Source organism: Phoxinus phoxinus, assembly GCF_949152265.1.
Source record: "Phoxinus phoxinus genome assembly, chromosome: 13".
Lineage (NCBI taxonomy): Eukaryota > Metazoa > Chordata > Actinopteri > Cypriniformes > Leuciscidae > Phoxinus > Phoxinus phoxinus.
The window spans coordinates 23,940,212-23,959,303 of record NC_136888.1 but is presented as its reverse complement, the minus strand read 5'-3'; the positions used below and the strand labels follow the sequence as shown (position 1 = coordinate 23,959,303).

At 38.8% G+C, this 19,092-nt stretch overlaps 1 long non-coding RNA gene across 1 annotated transcript; it reads left to right on the top strand.

Annotated features, from left to right (window-relative positions):
- Positions 1-491: 491 nt before the first annotated feature.
- On the top strand, positions 492-18,471 carry LOC307009660. The gene is made up of 3 exons (XR_013800091.1): positions 492-632; positions 3,162-3,239; positions 18,335-18,471. It is a non-coding gene; the product is annotated as an uncharacterized lncRNA (long non-coding RNA).
- The last annotated feature ends 621 nt before the right edge of the window (positions 18,472-19,092 follow it).

The window sequence follows — 19,092 nt, the reverse complement described above, 5'->3', positions numbered from 1 at the left end:
CACGTTTATAATTTTATTAATTCAGTGCATATAGAGGTCTATGTTTGGATGAATATTTTGCTGGCCATAACATAAGGCCAGGCCATACAGACAAACCGTGTATAAATAACTGTATCTCTGATAAATTAATTTAACAAGATGCCCTTTATTTTTAAGTTAATTTATTATCTTTCTTTTTATTTAAATTATTTTTGTGTTTCAATGTAGCCTACCTACAAAATGTGTAAAAGAAATGTGTCAAGAAATGTCAAGGACTTGGATTCTGTAATTTTTAAAGTAAAAATAAATAAATAAATAAATAAATAAATATATAGCCTATATATATTATTTTCATATAGCGATTATTACGAAAATGACGTGTTAAAATGTCAAATAAAAAGTTTGTTACAAAACAAACTAGAAACAACAACACATATTTCATAATTTCCCATGATCCAATAGTAGTTAGCCCAATGAGGAAGTACATTTTCCCACCTTCGGACTGAGCGAGAAATTGTTCCTAAATTATTGGTCCTGAGATGCATTTTCACTTGTTGAGACAGAGTAGACACTTCGACAGTAGCACGCCATTTCAGAAATTTCGGCACTATGTGACAAGACGCCGAACTGCAACAACACTGACGCCCCAACAGGTAAAGAAACAAACGTTTAAAAATAGTGCACACATCCAAGATAATTTCGACAATCGTTTAATCATTTTTCTTAGTGTGAATGTGTTTTTTTACGAGTTGTGCATATAATTATGATAGTTATGGTTAATCATTAAATCGTGCGATTAATTCGATTCTATTTTTTATGATCTATTAATCATTTAATAGCCTATTCTTGCTCGGCCGAAAAAAAATCATCATGAGTGACATGACAGTAGCCTACTGACAGTGTCATTTAAGGATATTCAACCTTTTTTGACATGTGAGATTGATTTAAAGTAGGCTTAATGTAGAGTTGATCAGCTAAATTCTGTCTGGAACTCGCTGACATAAAACCAATACATTTTTGTTTCCATACCAATGCTGAGCAATAACAAGAATAACTAGTCAAAGTCTAGACAACATTTCATTTGTCATTTTAAGAAGTTCCCTGTTTAGTAATTGTGCACTGACCTCTCCAGGTGGCTTTGGGTGTTTGTTACTTTTTGATTATAATGCAGGAAACGCTGGACATTTGAAAAGGCATAGTGGTAATTACAGCCATCTAATTACACAGTGCCTGATGCCTGCCTTCAAGAGGTTAGTGCAGAGAGTCCACTGACCCGTCAACTGTTTGCAATTGCAACCCAACCAAAGCTGCTTTTGGAATTTGCTGAACCCAAGCACATAAAGGAATGAAATAATTTTATATAGGTTCACAGTAGCTATAAGTAGCTGACAGCTGAGACAACTCTATAGACCGTATTTATTCCTAATATAATGTAGAATGCTGCAGGCTTCAGCAGAAAACTATGTGTTGTCTAAGTGACGCACATTTGAGAATTTGTTTAACAAAAATACCGAAGTTCCATTTGACAGGTTTTTACTGTGAAATTTCAATGCATGGAAAAAAAATAATCTTGACATGTCTACACAAGTCTAACAGTAAGTAGCAATGCTAACACTTATTTGTCTTGGATAGGCTGCCGCCGTTGGAGAATTATGCCTGTGATTTTAATATGGCATGGTTTCATTACTAAGACTATTTAAATGTTACAACTGTGCATTCACTGTGGTCTCGCCATGTTCTTATTAAAATAAAACTGTAGCATAATGGTCAAAATGACATATGTCTTAAGAAATAATATATTTTTTAATTATTTTTTTAAACGGTTTAATCCATTAAATCTATTTTATATTTCATTCTGGTGGAGAAATCTGCCTTAACAATTAGGCAAACAGTTGCAGTGTCTGAATATGAGGGGGAAGAAAATCCTCTCCATGTCTCTCAGGTTTCTGCGTTTGGGGTTTGTCCATCAACAGTGGCCAATTAGACCGGGCCTGACCAGTCTCTGTTAAAACAGAAAGTGTTTACATCAGTTTGGCTGGTGTTTGCACTTGAAGATACTGAGAACCAAACATAACAGCAACATAAATACCCTCTATTATGTCCACAAGGCAAGAGCGAGTCCAAAATGTGGTACATTCTGCAATGAAATGACTGTGAAGTACCACACCAAGCTTTTTTGTGTTGGTGCGTTAATAGCATTTTGGGTGTATTAGGTTCGGGAATTTCACCTTCTTTTTTCCCTCAGTAATACTTAGATGGGTTGTTAATTTATTTAGATTTAATAAAAAAAAATGTGATTGTATCATAACTAGCTCTATTCCTGGTTTCTTAATAAAAAAAAACGAATTCTTGAATTAAGAAAATGTATCTGCTGGCAACTGCCGTAGCAAATGTTTTTCGTGTCGTTTCAATGAAGAAAAGCAGCACCTGTGGGATGTACATTTTTCTATTAATTACACATAACATTCAAACACATTGACATCACTGAGGTCTCCAATCTTGGTGGGTGGCCAATATGAGAAATCATGGTCCTAAACTTCTCTGGTTCTGGTTTCCTTCTCAGTAGTTTTGTGCATATATAATTGAGACCATTGAAGTACATTGCAGGTCCATCTGCTTGGCAGAGAAGTGAATACTAAACCATCTGGGCCTCTACATGCGCCAGAAAAGGGATATGGATAGGTATTGTCTGAGATAGAGCACCTCAGGGGGTACGTTATTCCACAAGGAACACATACACACACAGAGAGTCTCACAAACACACACACACACGCATTCACAAAGATCCATACTGTTCCTTAAAGATAGTAATACTAGCATGTGAAATCTGCTGTTGTTGAACTCCAGATGGAGTGAAATAATTCCGAGTCCCATCACCTCGAGTGATTAGCAAACTCTGATATCAAAGCAAATGATCATCAGTATCCCACTCGGTTAGTACACACAGCCACTGCGCAGCGTAACGTTTGCTCTCATCCCTTACATTCACAGAATCAACCGTGAATACATAAATGATAACAGACATTCTGTTCCTGCCATCAGTTGGTAAAATGGAGTGCCATGTTGAAATGTTTTCTGCTTGTACGTCGCCCACCAGCTCTGGGGAGACACACATGCTCGCATTAAGGGCTTCGGCTGTGGTCAACACTGCGACTAATTGAACAAATTCTTTATTTTCTTAGGGATACATGAGACGTTTGGCAAGGCTAGAGGACTCAAAGAAGCGCAAGGCTGCTGCGCAGAAGGGAACACTTGCCGAGGTTTGTTTATTCGCAGGATTATACGCATTAAGCATCAGTCTTGTAGGTTAGCCTTCATCCGCTTGGAAACGGATCGTTTTCTTAACCTCCGAGCGACTCTCTGTTCCTCCATCGCAGCAGTGCCAATTCTGAAAACCGATCATAGTTTTGACATGATGCTGAACTGCTCTCCTGCGGCCCAGGATACATCTGTAAACATTGGCTAAATGAAGCCGGTGGGGTTCTCACAATGAAACACCCCCCGCTCCCACCCCCCCGATGGCCCTTCCATCATTTCTGAGGGACTTCAGATAACCAATGGATGTGCTAAAAACCCCGCTGTGTCTGGTCCTTTAGCAGCGAACCTGTCACAAAGCCTCACACCTCGTGGCCGGCTCAGCGGCCCGTCTCTGGCTCCCATCTCTGACATCTGCTCAGGGTTGGGGTTTCATTCAAGAGGGGGGCAGAGGGAGTCAATCTGCTCTTTTAAAAGAGCCTCACAGTGCACTGGGTGCTGATGGGGAGGAATGAGGAATCCGCACCATTTCTCTTGCTGGCACCACTGGTGTGCTATTCTCCATCCCTTCCCCATCAACGCCACCACAACTCAAAGCCGTCTTTCATATCCTCCCACGGCTCCAGATTGACAGTCATCAGACAGTTCAGGTGATGAGGAGGAGAGGGTGTGAATGGAGATAGAGAGGTGCCATGTTTGAACACTTCCTAAAGAAGCACGCCCGATACTCGGCAAAAAAAAGGCCCCGCGCTTCCAGCCCTTTTTGGCAAGTCGACCATGATGACTATTTGAAGACTTGACAGATTGTGCTGATGTGTTTATTTAGTTGAGCAAATGTGGACTGGAGCTGTTTTCAAGCTTTATTTATGTTGCGTATTAACTCGGTCACCAACAGAAATGAGGCAGCATCAATCATCCACTTGATAGGAAGAACACTGAAACATTTATTTTAGCATCGGGTAGATAGCGGCATCAGTACGATTTCCTAAGTGGATGGAAAATAAATTATCTGCTGCTTTGTTCATTACTTTATAGACGCTAAATAATATCTTGTTTTTCTAGAACTGTATACAACATTTAATTTGATTTATTAAAAAAATATATGACTTTTTACACATTTCGTTCTCTCAAAAACTAAATATTCTGTCATGATCTGTCATTCCAAAGTCAGCAAAACAACACTGGATTCGCGTACTTAATAATAATAATAAAATAAAAACATGTTCATAGAAATAGGATATATGATAAATGGTGCACTATAGCTATGATGTATGATGTGGCATGTCGTAGTCATTAATCATTAAACATTTGGATGTATTTAAAATGCATTGATTTAAATGGCTCCAGTGACAGGCTTTGCCACTGTGTCACGGTGAGTGGAGAAGCATAGACACAGAGCTGAGGATTGTACACCATGTAATTCCAGTCTCTGTAACTACTTTACCACCTGAACACAAGTGGCATTCTTCTCCTAGATAAAAATCACCTCGGCACATTTGTAGGACATGTAGCCACTTACTGCTCGTAAAGATTAAGCCTTGGAGCATGACTTTTAAAGGTGGCGGCTATTATCACTCCGTGTATCCGACCGGGAAGGAGATGGGCTGCAAATGAATATTGTCCGAGAGATTTTAACATGAATGAAAGTGTGTTTGTAATCTAAGTGCATGTGTATTCATTCATTAGACTAACGGTGTTGGAAATGTAATACTGCAGGCTGCACAGAGCAGGTTTGATTGGACAAGCTGTGATTTAGAGCAAGTCTCGGGGCTAAAGCAGGACTCTTTTCTGTGGGGGAGAGGTTGAGGGGTGCCACATGCAAAAGCTGAAGAACCCATGTAACCAGAAAAATCCATTATAAAAAGCTATTTCCTTGGCTGATTGTTCGCTGATAAAATTATTTAAGTAATAAATGCTTACTGCAGGAGCCAGAGCTAATAACCACATCAATTTCAGTCCTCATTTTACTAGTTAGAACAAAAGGGCATATTGAATTAAGGCACAAATTCACACAGATTGGTTGAGAGAATGTGGCAGTGGGTAATTATTAGGACCTTATTTTACAGTTCTAAAAATGTTATTTACTATGCCACTGAATAAATGGTTATTAAGCAATCAATTTCCAATTGATTGGAGGTTATTAGAAAACGGAGCTTCAACAAAGAGTCGTAATATTCTTTTTTCCTTTTTTTTTTTTTGTCAGTCATTAGACTGATCATGCTGGGATTTCCAATTGAACTGTCAATTCACCTAGCCCGGTACCACGAGCTTTACCTCTCTGGGAGCAGCACAGTTGTTAATGTAATCTAAATATACATTAATTGCTATGTGATTTTGACAGATTGTGAATGATATTTCTCTCTCTCTAAAAAAAAAAAAAGCTTTGATTAGTGCTAGGAAATTTAACTAGGTTGAAGGATTCGTACAATCACTAAAAGATCCCGATTTTCAACTGTTGTGACATTTGTTTCTTTAAATACAAAGACTGTATCGCTGTGTGTCCATCATCAGTGATTTGACAGTGCATCTAGAAATACTTTTGGTAAAAGTAATTACTAAGTCTAAAAAGCTAAACTAAGAAATTAAAATGTATTTTACACTTGAAGCCATTTTAATATGTCAAATTTGCACAAATCTACAGAGCATCAGAAGAATTTTGAAATATATTTTAATTACGAGTAAATATATTGTACTGAAAAGGCATTTTAAAAGCTTAATTCATTTGCTGATTCAAATTAATCCATCACGAATTTAAAACTATACTAATATCCTTCCTCTTTAAGATTTTAAAATGATCATAGCTGGATATGCCAATTGTGGTATATTAATATTTTTTATTAAGACAAATTTGTATAATATTGTTTTTCAGAATCCGTAACTGTCTTATTTTACATTTCAAATTATTTTCATTTTTATTGGCTGCCAACATAAATTTTTTGGCTGGAAAGCCTTTGTTTTGAATTAAGAAATTCTCACAGTCACAGCAACAGCATTGCATTGAGACATAATTGTCTGTTGAATGTTCCTCCGATTGTGTCCAAACTCGTGTTAGATCTCAGAACAAACAGACAAAGCCTAGAATCACAGATAACGTCTATGTGTGTTTCAACAGAACTGATGGCAGAAGTATTCCAAGTGTGAATATTTGGCTGCATTTTGTCAAGTTAATTTTTTATAATAGTTTACAGAGACTCAGTTATGAATGTAAAAAAAAAATACTTCAACAAGGGTTGTAAAATGCCATTAACCACATTTCACCCTTTAAAAAAAGCTAGCTTTGAAAATGTTCAACATACTAGCAGATTTGTGTTTCATTCTGCAACTCCATCAACTGTTAAGGTGTGAGACAAATAACAATACCACCCTCTGGACTGTGATTATCTGCAAACTGGAGGTGATATAATAAATCCCTTCCCATTAGCGAGGTTTCACACACGTCACAATTATTATAAAGGCTCACAGTTTATTTTCAATGAAGGTGACATGATTTGCTAGCTTCAAATATCTATATACCAATGTAGATTTAAGGTATATATGCTAACACCTGTGGTGGTTAACACAGTTTTCCATATTTAGAGAGGATTTTCAAGAGTATGTCTAATTATAGATGCCAAATAGCATGATTTACATATTTAGCCCTTGTCACATAGGTAGGGACAGACACATGTAATGCCTGGTGTTGGCTGACTGAGTGGGCTATGGAGCCATTGCCCTCTAGAGGCCGATTGCCACCTAATATACTGTATCCCACTCTCATCAGTGCTTGACCATGCACACAAACCTGTTTGTGTGTGCAAAACAAAACTATAGCATTTCTTTTCACTGATAATGCTTTAAAACTTTATCATTCGGTATATAAATCTATCAAACCACATTCATAAATGAATGTAAAGAACTGCGGCACCAGCTAATGTGTCTGAATATAAAATCATCACACTTTTGCGACAGAGTGCCAGTAGAATAAAAGTAACCGTGATTAGTGTTATTTGTGCTATTAATTCATAAGCAATTTGTTCCAAAATTGTCAATTCAAGCACCCTAGTCAGAGTGTTTTTCTTTGGCTACTTCAAGTTATCCCAAGTATGTTGGAGTGCATTCTCTTCTTGACCATATTTATAAATCAATAAACGCATTTGTGGGATATAAGTTCCATTGAAGCACGGATAAAAGGTTATGATTGATGCCGTGTCACTTTTTTTTTCTTCTTCTTCACCACAACCTGCCTCGTTACAGATTACAGAAGATAATGGGCAGCAGGACAGGAAGGGGAAGAACAAAACGGGGTCTGCGTTTAATTAACTGCGCCTCCTTTGCGATTCGCCAGTGTGAATTTGCCTTGTTTTATGAAGAGAGATCCTGTTTTTCTAATTCGTCCCCCTTTGTTTCTCAGACAGGGAACGGATCTGGCTCTTTGGGACATTAAATAGAGAGCTAATTCAAGTGGAGGGGCTCTTTCTCTGGTGCTCTGCTCACATAGCTGGGCTGGGCTCACTGGGCCCTTTTGTGTGCTGCCCCTCACCGCATGTGTCCTCGCTCTCCCGGCTGGTCAGATTTTTTTGTCTCCGCTGGATAATCAGCTTGGAACGGTCGAGTCAGATGTGGTGGGAACTGGGCCTGCTTGAGGCTCCTCTCTGAAGGTGTTTGTTGTTAAATAGAACAATTCGTCTGTCTCTTTAGAAAGCCTGACAAAAGCAAATACTCCCTGCTGAAAATTTTCTTAGCCCGTCACACAAAGGCTCAAGTTTGTTTAAGAAATTGCTGCTAAAGAAAGCGTCAACCCATTAAGGTAATTATATGGAACCTGTGTCCTATAAAGGCTTAATTGATGTTAATGTTTGTCTAATTGGGGATTCAGGGAGAGCAAAGGACTAAAGGTCTTCATAGCACTTTCAGGCGAGCCTCTGAAAAGGGTCCTTCTGGTTTTCACACTTCCCACAATGGCTGCCCGTCTTTCTCACATTACTGCCTGTTTTCAGCTCCTTCCAGCATTCTGCAGCACTACTTAGAGCACAAAATAAGGGTGAAGAGCCATTGTCTGGTGCAAGCACTTCTCAAAGAGTGTTCCTGACAGGGATTGTTAGAGGACTCATGTTGAAGACAAGGGGGAGTGAGGGTGAAAGCCACTGTCATGCACTCTTGTCATGTCTCCGGTGTGCGGCAATGGGGCTCCTAATTGCTGCATCTGTTTTTTCATAGCGCCGATTCATTTAAACAAATACTTCAGTCAGCACCTCCTGTTCCTACACTGAGTCCGAGTTATCCATTGTGAGCGTCAAAGCATTTGCATGTGTTTGTGTGTGCAATCGAGGGGAAGTATTTGTTTAAATAGTACATTTTCCTTGTACATCTTTTAATAGCAGACTCAGTCGTTTGGGCTCCCGCGCGAATCTCCCGTTGACGCGAGCGAGACGCACGTATCGTCTCCTCAAAGACGCCCCCGGTTGCAGCGCTTATTTTTTGCAGAGGCTTCGTCGCCGAACTCGACGGAAACAATGACGGTGGCTGGGTGAAAACAAACATGGTGTTTCCCTTCCTTAAATGCTTAACTGATCTGTCTTTAAAACACTCGCGAGGCTCCGTTCGAAACTCTTCAAATATTTCTCTTGGCTCTAATTGCCAAGGTCTGAGTTAACAATCAATGCCATTTCCACATATACAAGTTAAAATAGGGGCAGCGCAGCGGTGAATGGCAAACTGATTGTAGCGCTGTCAGCCTCCTGCTTGGGCTCTTTCTGCAGATGGGGAGTGAGAGGGATGGAGGTGGAGGGGCAAAGGCACTTCATTTAACTTGCACCAAGCTGATTGGAGTGGAGAAGGCAATTCAAATCTTGAGTGTAGTTCCCATTGCAATGCCTTTCCCCCAATCTCACCCCGTTTCCGCAGGCCTCCTGTCAGTCAAAAAGCACACAAGGCAACCTTGGCAGATCTCTCGATGGTGCCCTCCATCTCCACATAATAGCACAGTGAAAGACATGGCCTCTGCAAGACCCCCGAGTATGTAGTGAAGTCTATATGAAGCCAGCATAATTAATGTCACGCTCTAACGCAATACGCTAAATGGAGCTTCCAAGGAAAGTTTGGGAGGAGTATGTTCATAAAGATAAACAGCATACCCTTTCAAATGGACATTTTAACTGAGATGTCTGCACTCCGTTTTTATAATTGGTGTTGAAGCTAGAACATGTCTAAAGCATTCTCAAAGTTCCTCTATAGGAATAAAAACAAAGTGTCTTTTTTATCACTTTTTATGACTATTCATTCACATGAACTCCTCAGTTGCCCATATACATTATGTGCTGCCACTGTAAAACTAATTATTGTTGGTTTAACTAAAAAAAGTAACCTGGTTGCCTTAATTTCTAATTTAATTGAAATAAAGAAATTTAGTTAATTCAGTGAAGGAGCTTGGTTTAATCAACAGAAACTTTTTTTTATCTGATTGTTATCTGAACCACATAAATTATCTAAGTTGATTTGACAAAAGAAAACATTTTGCGATAACAAATCATAAAAATATTTTTTACAATGTGTTGAATCGATACACAAAATTATTTTAGCAAATAAAATACAAATTGTTCATAAAACGTCACTATCAAGGAATGTCATGATGTCCAAGAGTAACTTAATAATCATATCTTGTTGGGACAATTGTCTGAAAACCATGTCGACACACCACATTTATTTTATAATTAATGGTGGAACCCGTGGCCAGTGCATTCTCGAAGTCCTTCAAGACGAACAAAAATTCAAACTTATTCCCTTATTATTATCGGTGTTGATGACTATTCCGGGCCGGTTGCATAAACTGTTTAGAATAGTCTTACAAGTAAGTAATCTAATTTTTTCTTCTAGACTGGGGCCAGTTGCATAAACAGTCATTAAGTTAAAACTGTGTCTTAAGAACTAGTATCGCCAACTAGCAGTTAGTTAGGGTTAATCAGTCTTACTTTTCGGTATCAAATAAGACTAATCTACATTTTTATGTTACTGACTTAAAAAAGTTATGAAGTCTTAAAGAAATGTTTTATGACTAACTAGTCTTAGCAGTTTATGTAACTGGCCCCTGGTCATAGATTGGTCTAATTTGATTTCCAAAAGTAAGACTGATTAGCCCTAACTATGATAGTTGGTCAGACTAGTTCTTAAGACACACTCTCTTGACTTACCGGCTATGTTTATGCTGGACGTGAACGTCTCAATTTTTAATTGATAAATAGATTGTGTGCTGTTGTGAAATGGACACACTTAAAATGCTGTCCAAGAGTAACTTTTTGTTGGGTCAATTATCTGGAAAATCTTGTAAGCCCTACACATTTATTTGATAAGTAATCTTAAAGGTACAAGTCTCTCAATACAAACAAGAAGTCAAACTTATTTATTTTTATCATCACTCTTGACAACTATTTCTGCATGTGAACTCCTTCAGTTGGCCATAAATCAATAGGTGCCCTACACTGAAAATGGACACATGCAAAATTAAAATTCAGATTCATGTTCATAACATATCTCTATCAAAATGTTGTGCCTTCCGAGAGTAACTCAATCACGGTATTTTGTTGGGACAATTATCTGAAAACCTTGTCGACAAAGTGTCACATTACTCATCAAAGTACTTTATGGGTGAATAATGACCGCAGGTTGCGACCTCTGACCCCACTAGACGACCTCTAGAGATATATAGAGTCAATTTCACGAAGGTTTACTGCCACGCTATTCCCTAGCCCTGCTGCTTCGGAGCAGAAATTTGACTCCGCAGCCATAATCACTTTAGTACTGTTTTTGCTCTTGGTAAGTGGACAAAATATTTGGATGATCTTAAGCAAGCACAATAATTGAATATGTGATTTGGTGGTAGCAGGTGTTTGGAATCTTGAGCTTGTCTTTACATAATGAAGCATTCTGTAAACAAAAGCAAGTTGTTATGTTTCTTCGGCATGCTGGGGATATACTTAAATGAAACAACTAATTTTCTTGATAGCATACTGTAATCATGCTGTTCCTCTACCACGCACTGTGCTGAGTGGTGTGATGCCTATTAATTCATTCTTCCTCTCTCCGGTGGGAGAGCGAGCCCTCCCCTCCTCTAGTAAACTGCTATTATTCATTACACCTCTATAAGTACAAATAATCGCCAGCATTTGAAAGAGAGAAATAATTGTTGTTATTTGCTTTGATATGGTTGAAGTGTGGCTCACACATCTTAAATGGCTCGAACATGCCTGTTTTAACATGCACTCGTTCATTTGTCTCACCGAAGGGGGACGGAGCTTTTGAAATCACCACTTCAGCAGGTAAGCGACGCCTTGATTGAGTACTGACAAATAATGTTCAAAACCAAATTTTCCAAAAACCCGCCTACCGATCTGGCTAAACTCAAGCGACAATCACTAAATCCAATCATCCAATTTCGCATGTGTTACCAGTCCAAAGTCGCGAAGAAATAACCGAACCCTGAGAATTAATTATTGAATTGTCAGAACAAGCAGCTGCACTATTACGGCTATCGACCTCCAAGTTGCCAAGCTACCTGTTTCAGTTGCGTCTGAATGAACAACACATGGTAAACAACAAGCTACCATCTAGTGGTGATTTTACTGCATATATGTTGCATTTATGTTTGTTTACCTGTCGAGACACAGATGTCCAACATAGGGAAGGACTTTTTTATGCTTGATATGCAGTGAGAAATGCTTTTGTTTTTCACTTGAGGTTCATATTGGGGTATAAAATTTATCCATTTAATGTACAGATAAGCCATGAGATGCATATCAGCTAAGTGTTGGCAGTTTGGACATGAGGAATTCAACAATGTGTCTAAGTGCCTCGACTTGACTGTGTGAATGCAGGCATGCTCGAGCGAATGTGCAAGTGGGTGAGCGAGAGAGTAAGTAGATGTATGAATTAGTACACAGGCTAGCACAAGAAACCACACAGATAAGGGAGGAGAGTAATAAATGCAGTAAAATTAAAAGCACATTAAGCTAACATTTTAAATGAAATCATCCTGCACATTATGGGCGGTAATTATCTGCAACGCTAAATCGTGGTGGAACTGTTTGTTTATTTATTTAAATAGGTTCTTACGCTTTCACCTTTTGCTTTAGTGCGACGCTTGTTTGCTTGGGCTCGGAATGTACTGCTTCCTCCTTGTAGTCATTCAATATCATCATCTTTCTTTCTCACAATGACATGGGGCAGGAACAAAGCCCATGGGTCAGATCCCCGTTGCTCTCTGCTTGTTTGGGAGGGGCATCAATTGGTGGTCACTTGCTACACACTCTGTGACCTCTTGGTCCTGCACCTGTAGAGAATCCCCTCTGTGAGCTAAGAAAACAGAACAAGAGTCAGGTCAGAGGTCAAGGGTCGGAGGGTCATGAAGAGGAAGTTGTGTTTTTTCCAAAATGGCCAGGCACTTATCACTCTCATCTGATTTGACAGCCATCTGTCAGTCATGGCATTAAGATACTTGTTTTGCCCCGATCCATGTTTATCGCTGTGATGCTTTTTGACAGGATTAATTCTTGCTTTCAGCTGTACGCTGCAATTTATTAGCATATCAATATTATTAATAATATTATTATAATAATATAAGCATTTTTAAAAGATTTCAGATGAGATGAAATACGACATTGTATGAAGAATTTTATATTACACTAAAGTTTAGAAAGAAAATGCATCCTGCGTAATTGTGCACATTAAAGGCAGGGTAGGTGATTTGTTCCACAATTTTTTTTTGTTATGCTGGTTGAAAGTCCCTTCATATTCCGATGTTAAGTGGTCTAAATGTATTTATATGTATTTATATAATCTGTGGAAGGCGTAGGACCATAAAATGTTATGCAGACATCAGTTACCAATCACGCAACCAAAACAGCAGCCACCTCTTACAGTTCCTCCTAAACCAAATCAAACAAGCTTATGCTGCATTCATGCCATAACAACTGTAATTTGGAATAAATGGAAACCCGTGACGTTGTAATCTGAGAGGTTTGTGGCTCGAATTTATGCATTTCAATGGCAACACTATCAACGCCGAAATGAATCTACAACAGTCAGGTGGTACAAGTCAGTGCTCTTTAAGTCGTTTATGTTCATTATTATTGTAATGTTATGTGCTTTGAGACATGAGGTAGTTTAATGCGGTTTCTCATGACGCTTGTTTGCCCCGTTGTACGCGTTCACGTGTTTTGAAAGAGGCGTAGCTTTGGGGACACTCTGAAGGGAGGGTGGGATCTTATGCTTTCAAAGCTAGCTCGCTATTGCTAGCCTATAAAGGTAAAATAGTGAGAATGTAGTTTCTTTTTCTCTCTAAAAGATTAAAGTTGTTAATGTTTTTAAGGCCATTGTTTTTTACCCCCTCACTAACTCTACAACATCAAAAGGACTAGCTTAAGAAAGCATGAAATTCATGTAACTGTCACATATTGGCTTATGATCATCCAGATTTAAGATGAACGGTGAAATAACATCTAATAAACAAGGAACAAAAACAAGGAACAATAACAAGAAACACCTTCAGGACACTGAGCAGAGGATGACTGAGGGTTTAAATACATTAGATGCATGGGGCTAAATGAAGGACAGGTGTAGGTGATGATTGACATGGTAACATACAAGGGTAATATGGAAACTAACAAGATAACAATGGAGACAATGTAAACTGGAACTTAAAACACAGGAACTGAACATTAGGCACAAAGGAAATCAAAATCCATGAAAACAGAGACAAGTGCTGCGTCTCAATTCACCTACTTTTAAGCCCTATGTAGCCCTACTCGTTTTGTAAAGAAAAAGTTTTGAGTGTGTAGCAAAAGAGTAGACAAGCTTTGGGACATACTATCACGTCTTCTTTAACGGTTGCTCTGTCGCATCCTGTCACAGTAAACTGCCCTGTCAATCATCTAAAACCTCCACTTTTAATTTCTTTTCATTTCCTACTGTATCAGAAATGCAGTAGCACGTTGATCTGCAGTCGCTGGTTTTTCATGCGGAGAACTCTCCTCATATTCATGCATAAAGATGCATTTAAAAGTTAATGGCCGAACGGATCTTTTTAAAAGTCCAAATTTTTATTGCAGATGAAATATAACACGGATAACATTTAAATAAATATTTTTTATCTGGTTAAACTTTGATTAGTCACTCAAACCTTTATCTAAACCTCTCACTGTCGCCGTGCATATCCGACATGTTTTGTAGTTTTTTAACACTTTTTACTCGTGTTTGTAGTTCCTCCTCCAAAGCGCAGTGAGTTGTGGTCGAGTGTGCACGGATCCACACTTGGAAAATCTACTGGAAATAGTAGACCATCTGGAGACTTTTGACATACTCTTTTCAACATACTATTCTTTGGGACACACTTAATCTAATATCACATATTTAGGATGGATAATATGGACATTGGGATGCAGGGAAGGTAATCGTGACAGTAACATGTAAGCAGCTGGCTCAAACACATCAACAGTCCACTCTGTGGAGGTCAGATCCCCTGAGACCACTAGACCCTGAGAAGTGAGTGTTTAACAGTAGCATGACGACTTCATCAGATGGCTTATTCACGGTAATTAATGGCATAATAACCTGATGAGAGATTGTCATCAGGATACTCTGAGTTATCCTTTTTTTTTAAAGGTTTGACAGATTTGAGCAGTGTGTGTGTATACCTAAATGTGAAATATATATATATATATTTTTTTTTGCCAAATTTATGTAATGGGTAACTTGCTACGAAAATTACTTCATATAAAATGTAGTTTGCACTTCTGGGTTGTTGATCAGCATTTTCTTGAGGTTTAGCACCTCTATTCGCCATCTATTGAAAGAGAAACAAATTAATTTCAGGCCTATTTTACCAGTTTTTATGGAGAGTAATTTACAATAAATGTAATAAAATTGTGTGGGTTTATTCAACCCGATCTCACGGCAATTCGTACGATTTTTACGAGGTGGCTAATTCGTACCAATTCATACGAACTCACCCGTACGAATGTGTAAGATTTTTGCTAAATCGTACATATTTTACGAGTTGCCAAATTCGTATGAATTTGTACGATTGACCTACCCCTGAACCCGCCCCTAAGCCTACCCATCACGTGGGTTTAGACAAATCGTACGAATTCGTACGAGTGAGGTTGTATGAATTCGTACGATTTAGCCACCTTTTAATCACTTGTACAAATTCGTACGAATTGATCGTGAGATAGCGTTGGTTTATTCCTGTATATTTGATTTATCTTAAGTGTCTTTCATGACCAGTGCAGAGCAGACATTAGAGAGGGAGCTTAAGTGAACTTTATAAACAGCACTCAAGGGAGTGTTGGACTGGATCAGTGAGGGCCTGGGAAAGTCAAGCATGCCTTCGTGTCAGGTGAAGTGACAAAGTATAGGTAGAAGCTGCGGAAGACAATGAGTGGTGACCGTGCAGGTAAACTCGGCTTTGGAACAGAAGACATTGGATTAGCGGCAGCTGCAAAACCCACGCATTTACTCAGCTGGCACGCCGGTATCGAGTTTCACCCGAACAATGCCATGTGTTTGGAAACAAACATGACTCCCAAGCATCTCAAATGCATCTCTGGTGAATCTGTGACGTACACCGAACATAGAGCCCATGAGTATTGTTTTTATAAATCAAGGTTCTATTTCTAACGGTCTTCAGTTTAAATGTTTTTAAATTGTTCGGAAGTCTTAAAGTGTCTTTTTAGTTTACTGAGCATCTATTCTGATATTTTGTTTGCATGGTAACATACATTAGAGGCATGTTTATTTGTGCACAAATGGATAGTTAATTGCAAGCACGCATGTAATCGTTATCGCAACTTCCTATTTTTGTGAATATATTCAAAAAAGAAGGCAGGAGCCACAGTAGTTTGAAAAGACACATCTGTATTTTTTCCTTCAGCCATTAATAAGAGGACGTGTATGTTCCAAATAAAGCTAATAAGAAGCAAAAGCAAGCAGGTCCTGCAGCCCTCCTACCATCTGTCACTGATCCTAGCAAAATTACCTAGTGAACCATTTGCTAATTCAAAAAATTGTTTCGCTTCTGCTCCTTAATTACAGTTGAAGCCATTTTTTAACTTTGTCACTAAATTTACATACAAAACTTTGAAAAACGCTTTGGAACGTTAGGCACAAATTGAAAAGCAAATATGCTTACTTTTAGGTAGGAAGAGTTTTTTTTTTTTAAGACATTACATTTGGCTATGCTATGACAGTCATCCTTGCCTTGGGAAACATCCTTGGGAAAAAAAGCCTAATTGGTAGAGTGCCGTTTAACCCAAACTCTCCCACCAATATCAGTATCTCGAAATTGTGGGAATATAAATTCTCATGAGGGAATATGTGTGAGTGAGGCAAACACTTACCGCCGCACCATTATTCCAGACTCTCCTATCGGCCTCTGTGTTTCGTGACAGCAAATATGAGGGGAGGGGTTCTGCTGATGGATTCTGGGATGGTGACACCTGCAGCGCCTTTGAAAAGCATGCTGTTTCTGTTCACCCTTGAGTCTGTGGATGTTGTATGGAGGTGGAGAAAGGAACCAGGCCCCTTACCTGTGCAAGACCAGGGACTCTGGCCGTGCCGGGCCTTGGTTGGCAGATTGGTAATGAGCGGCTGTATGTGGTGAGGCTCAGGCACAGTACCGACCCCCTGGGGAAAATGTGGTGCAGGATAATGAGAGGGCTGAAACTCTTAATGTGGTGGTGATTCATGGAGACCATCCGTCCGGATTACCTTTCTCACTGTGTGCACAATGTGGACAAGGATTCCCAGGGTTAGGAACAACACCACCAGATTGGCCCAGCAAGCCCTCGGGGAGATGGGCCTTTCCCAGGGTACAAACACTGTGGTGCACGTCGGGTTAATATGAACTGTAAATACCTGTTTGTTCCCAAATGCAGCTGCAGAAAGGTGTGGAACACAAACACAAATAACTGCAAAAGGCCACATAGCCGTCTGTTGAACAGTTAAAAGAGAAATGACTCTTCAGATCTATCTATCCATCTATCATCGTTTTTGCTTTTAGTTATGACATTTTTTTCATTTCAGTTTATTTTAAATCTACCGTCCTTACATTCAAATTCGAATTGGCAATTCTACATCCTGTTTGCTACATTAAATCGAATGCAGGCATTAAATTGGAATTTAATTTCTGGATGGTACTTTTTAACCCTGGAGTAAGCAGGAACAATTTAAATTACTAATATGATAAGACTTGAATGACAGATTTATATTTGGAGGAGGCTTTTGAAGTTGGGCTCAATCGTGTTTTTCTCTGAACTTATTAATAGGGTAAAATGTAATGCGTTAATAAAGCTGGGAAAGAATGAGAAGGCATCATCTTCATTATAAACTTGTTAAGACATGTTACCCTTGCTTACATCCATACACGCCTACTGCTTTGCTTCATTTATTTATTTATTTTGTTTAGGTGCTAAGAGTAGAGGATTGGTTTTATACTTGTTTTGTGTTTGGACTGGTCAACTTAAAACCCAAACCATTCACAAGAGGACTTTCATGACTACAGCAAATAATTTAGTTTACTGGGATGATTGGATTAGTGCTTCTTTCGAGCCATAAACGATTATCTGAAAAAAGGTTATTTCGCTAATGAAAGTGGTTTTAACTGCTTATCAAAAGTTTTTTTTTTTTAAGCAAACAGACCTTCTGATGGGTTAACAGCAGACAGAAATGTCTCAGAGAAATAGTTGATTTGCAGTTTTTAATTGAATGTAATATGAGGTCATCTGATTGTGTCCTCTTACTTTAAAAAATGTATGCGTGAAGTTAATGAAATTTATAAAGAATTGAGATGGTGGACACGCTATTAGCCATTGTATTATTGTTGCAGATCAGGCATCCATCCAAGATGTGTTGCCATTTTCTCTTTCAATCAGAATTTAAAGTGAAACTGTTAGCTTATTGTGGAGTGAGATGTACAAACGAATGCACCAGACACTTGTATTTTAGAAAAATAGCTTGCTAGTTCCACCATTTAAAAAACTCGGGAGATATAATAATGTAACAAAGCATTAATTTATTGACAGCCCAGCAAGCAATTATTTATAAAGTTCTTTGGCGTTGGCCCCGTCCGTAGTGCATATCGGATCGGATCTGCCTTTCCTGGCTGAGGACGAAGGCAGGGGCGCAGCCGACCCCCAGGGAGGTATGGACAGGACCATCCTGGTGGTGGTGGGGAGGATGGAGGTAATTGTTGCGTCAGCATCTGCGAACTCAAATATGTGTAAGTACCGAGCTTTTATACAGTAAGTAGTAGGACATGATTGGATAAATGAGAAGGTAATAAGTGACGTAGTAATTAAGTCTTCCTGGCAGAACTTATGCTAAAGCTTTCATTTCTGTTGCTTGTTACATGGCTAACATTTGATGTTCATCGGCATATGGTTGCTGACTACAGAGGAAAAAGAGATTAGACAAAAAGAGGAATTGAAGAAAAGATATTTGCCAATATGCACAGGTTTGATCATGAATACTGCACCAAATGTAGATCATGCTCAAAATACTGATGCAGTGAAAAGAAAAAGAAAATGCCTAAATTGTTTCATCCTGCCTTTGAGTCCTATTTATATTCTGGACATATTTATATCAAATGACAAACATGTTTGAAATTTTTTTTTTTTAAAGTGGTTAACAGAAGAATTTTAAGTTAGTTGAGCCCCCATGAAGGCCCAAAGCGCACACACACACACACACACACACACACACACACACACACACACACACACACACACACACTCTTGTCTTGTAAGAGTGTAATCACTGGTCAGTCTCTCTGAAGCACTACATTGATGAGCTATGATTGTTCCTGATTGGCTGAAACCCCAAAGACAAAGA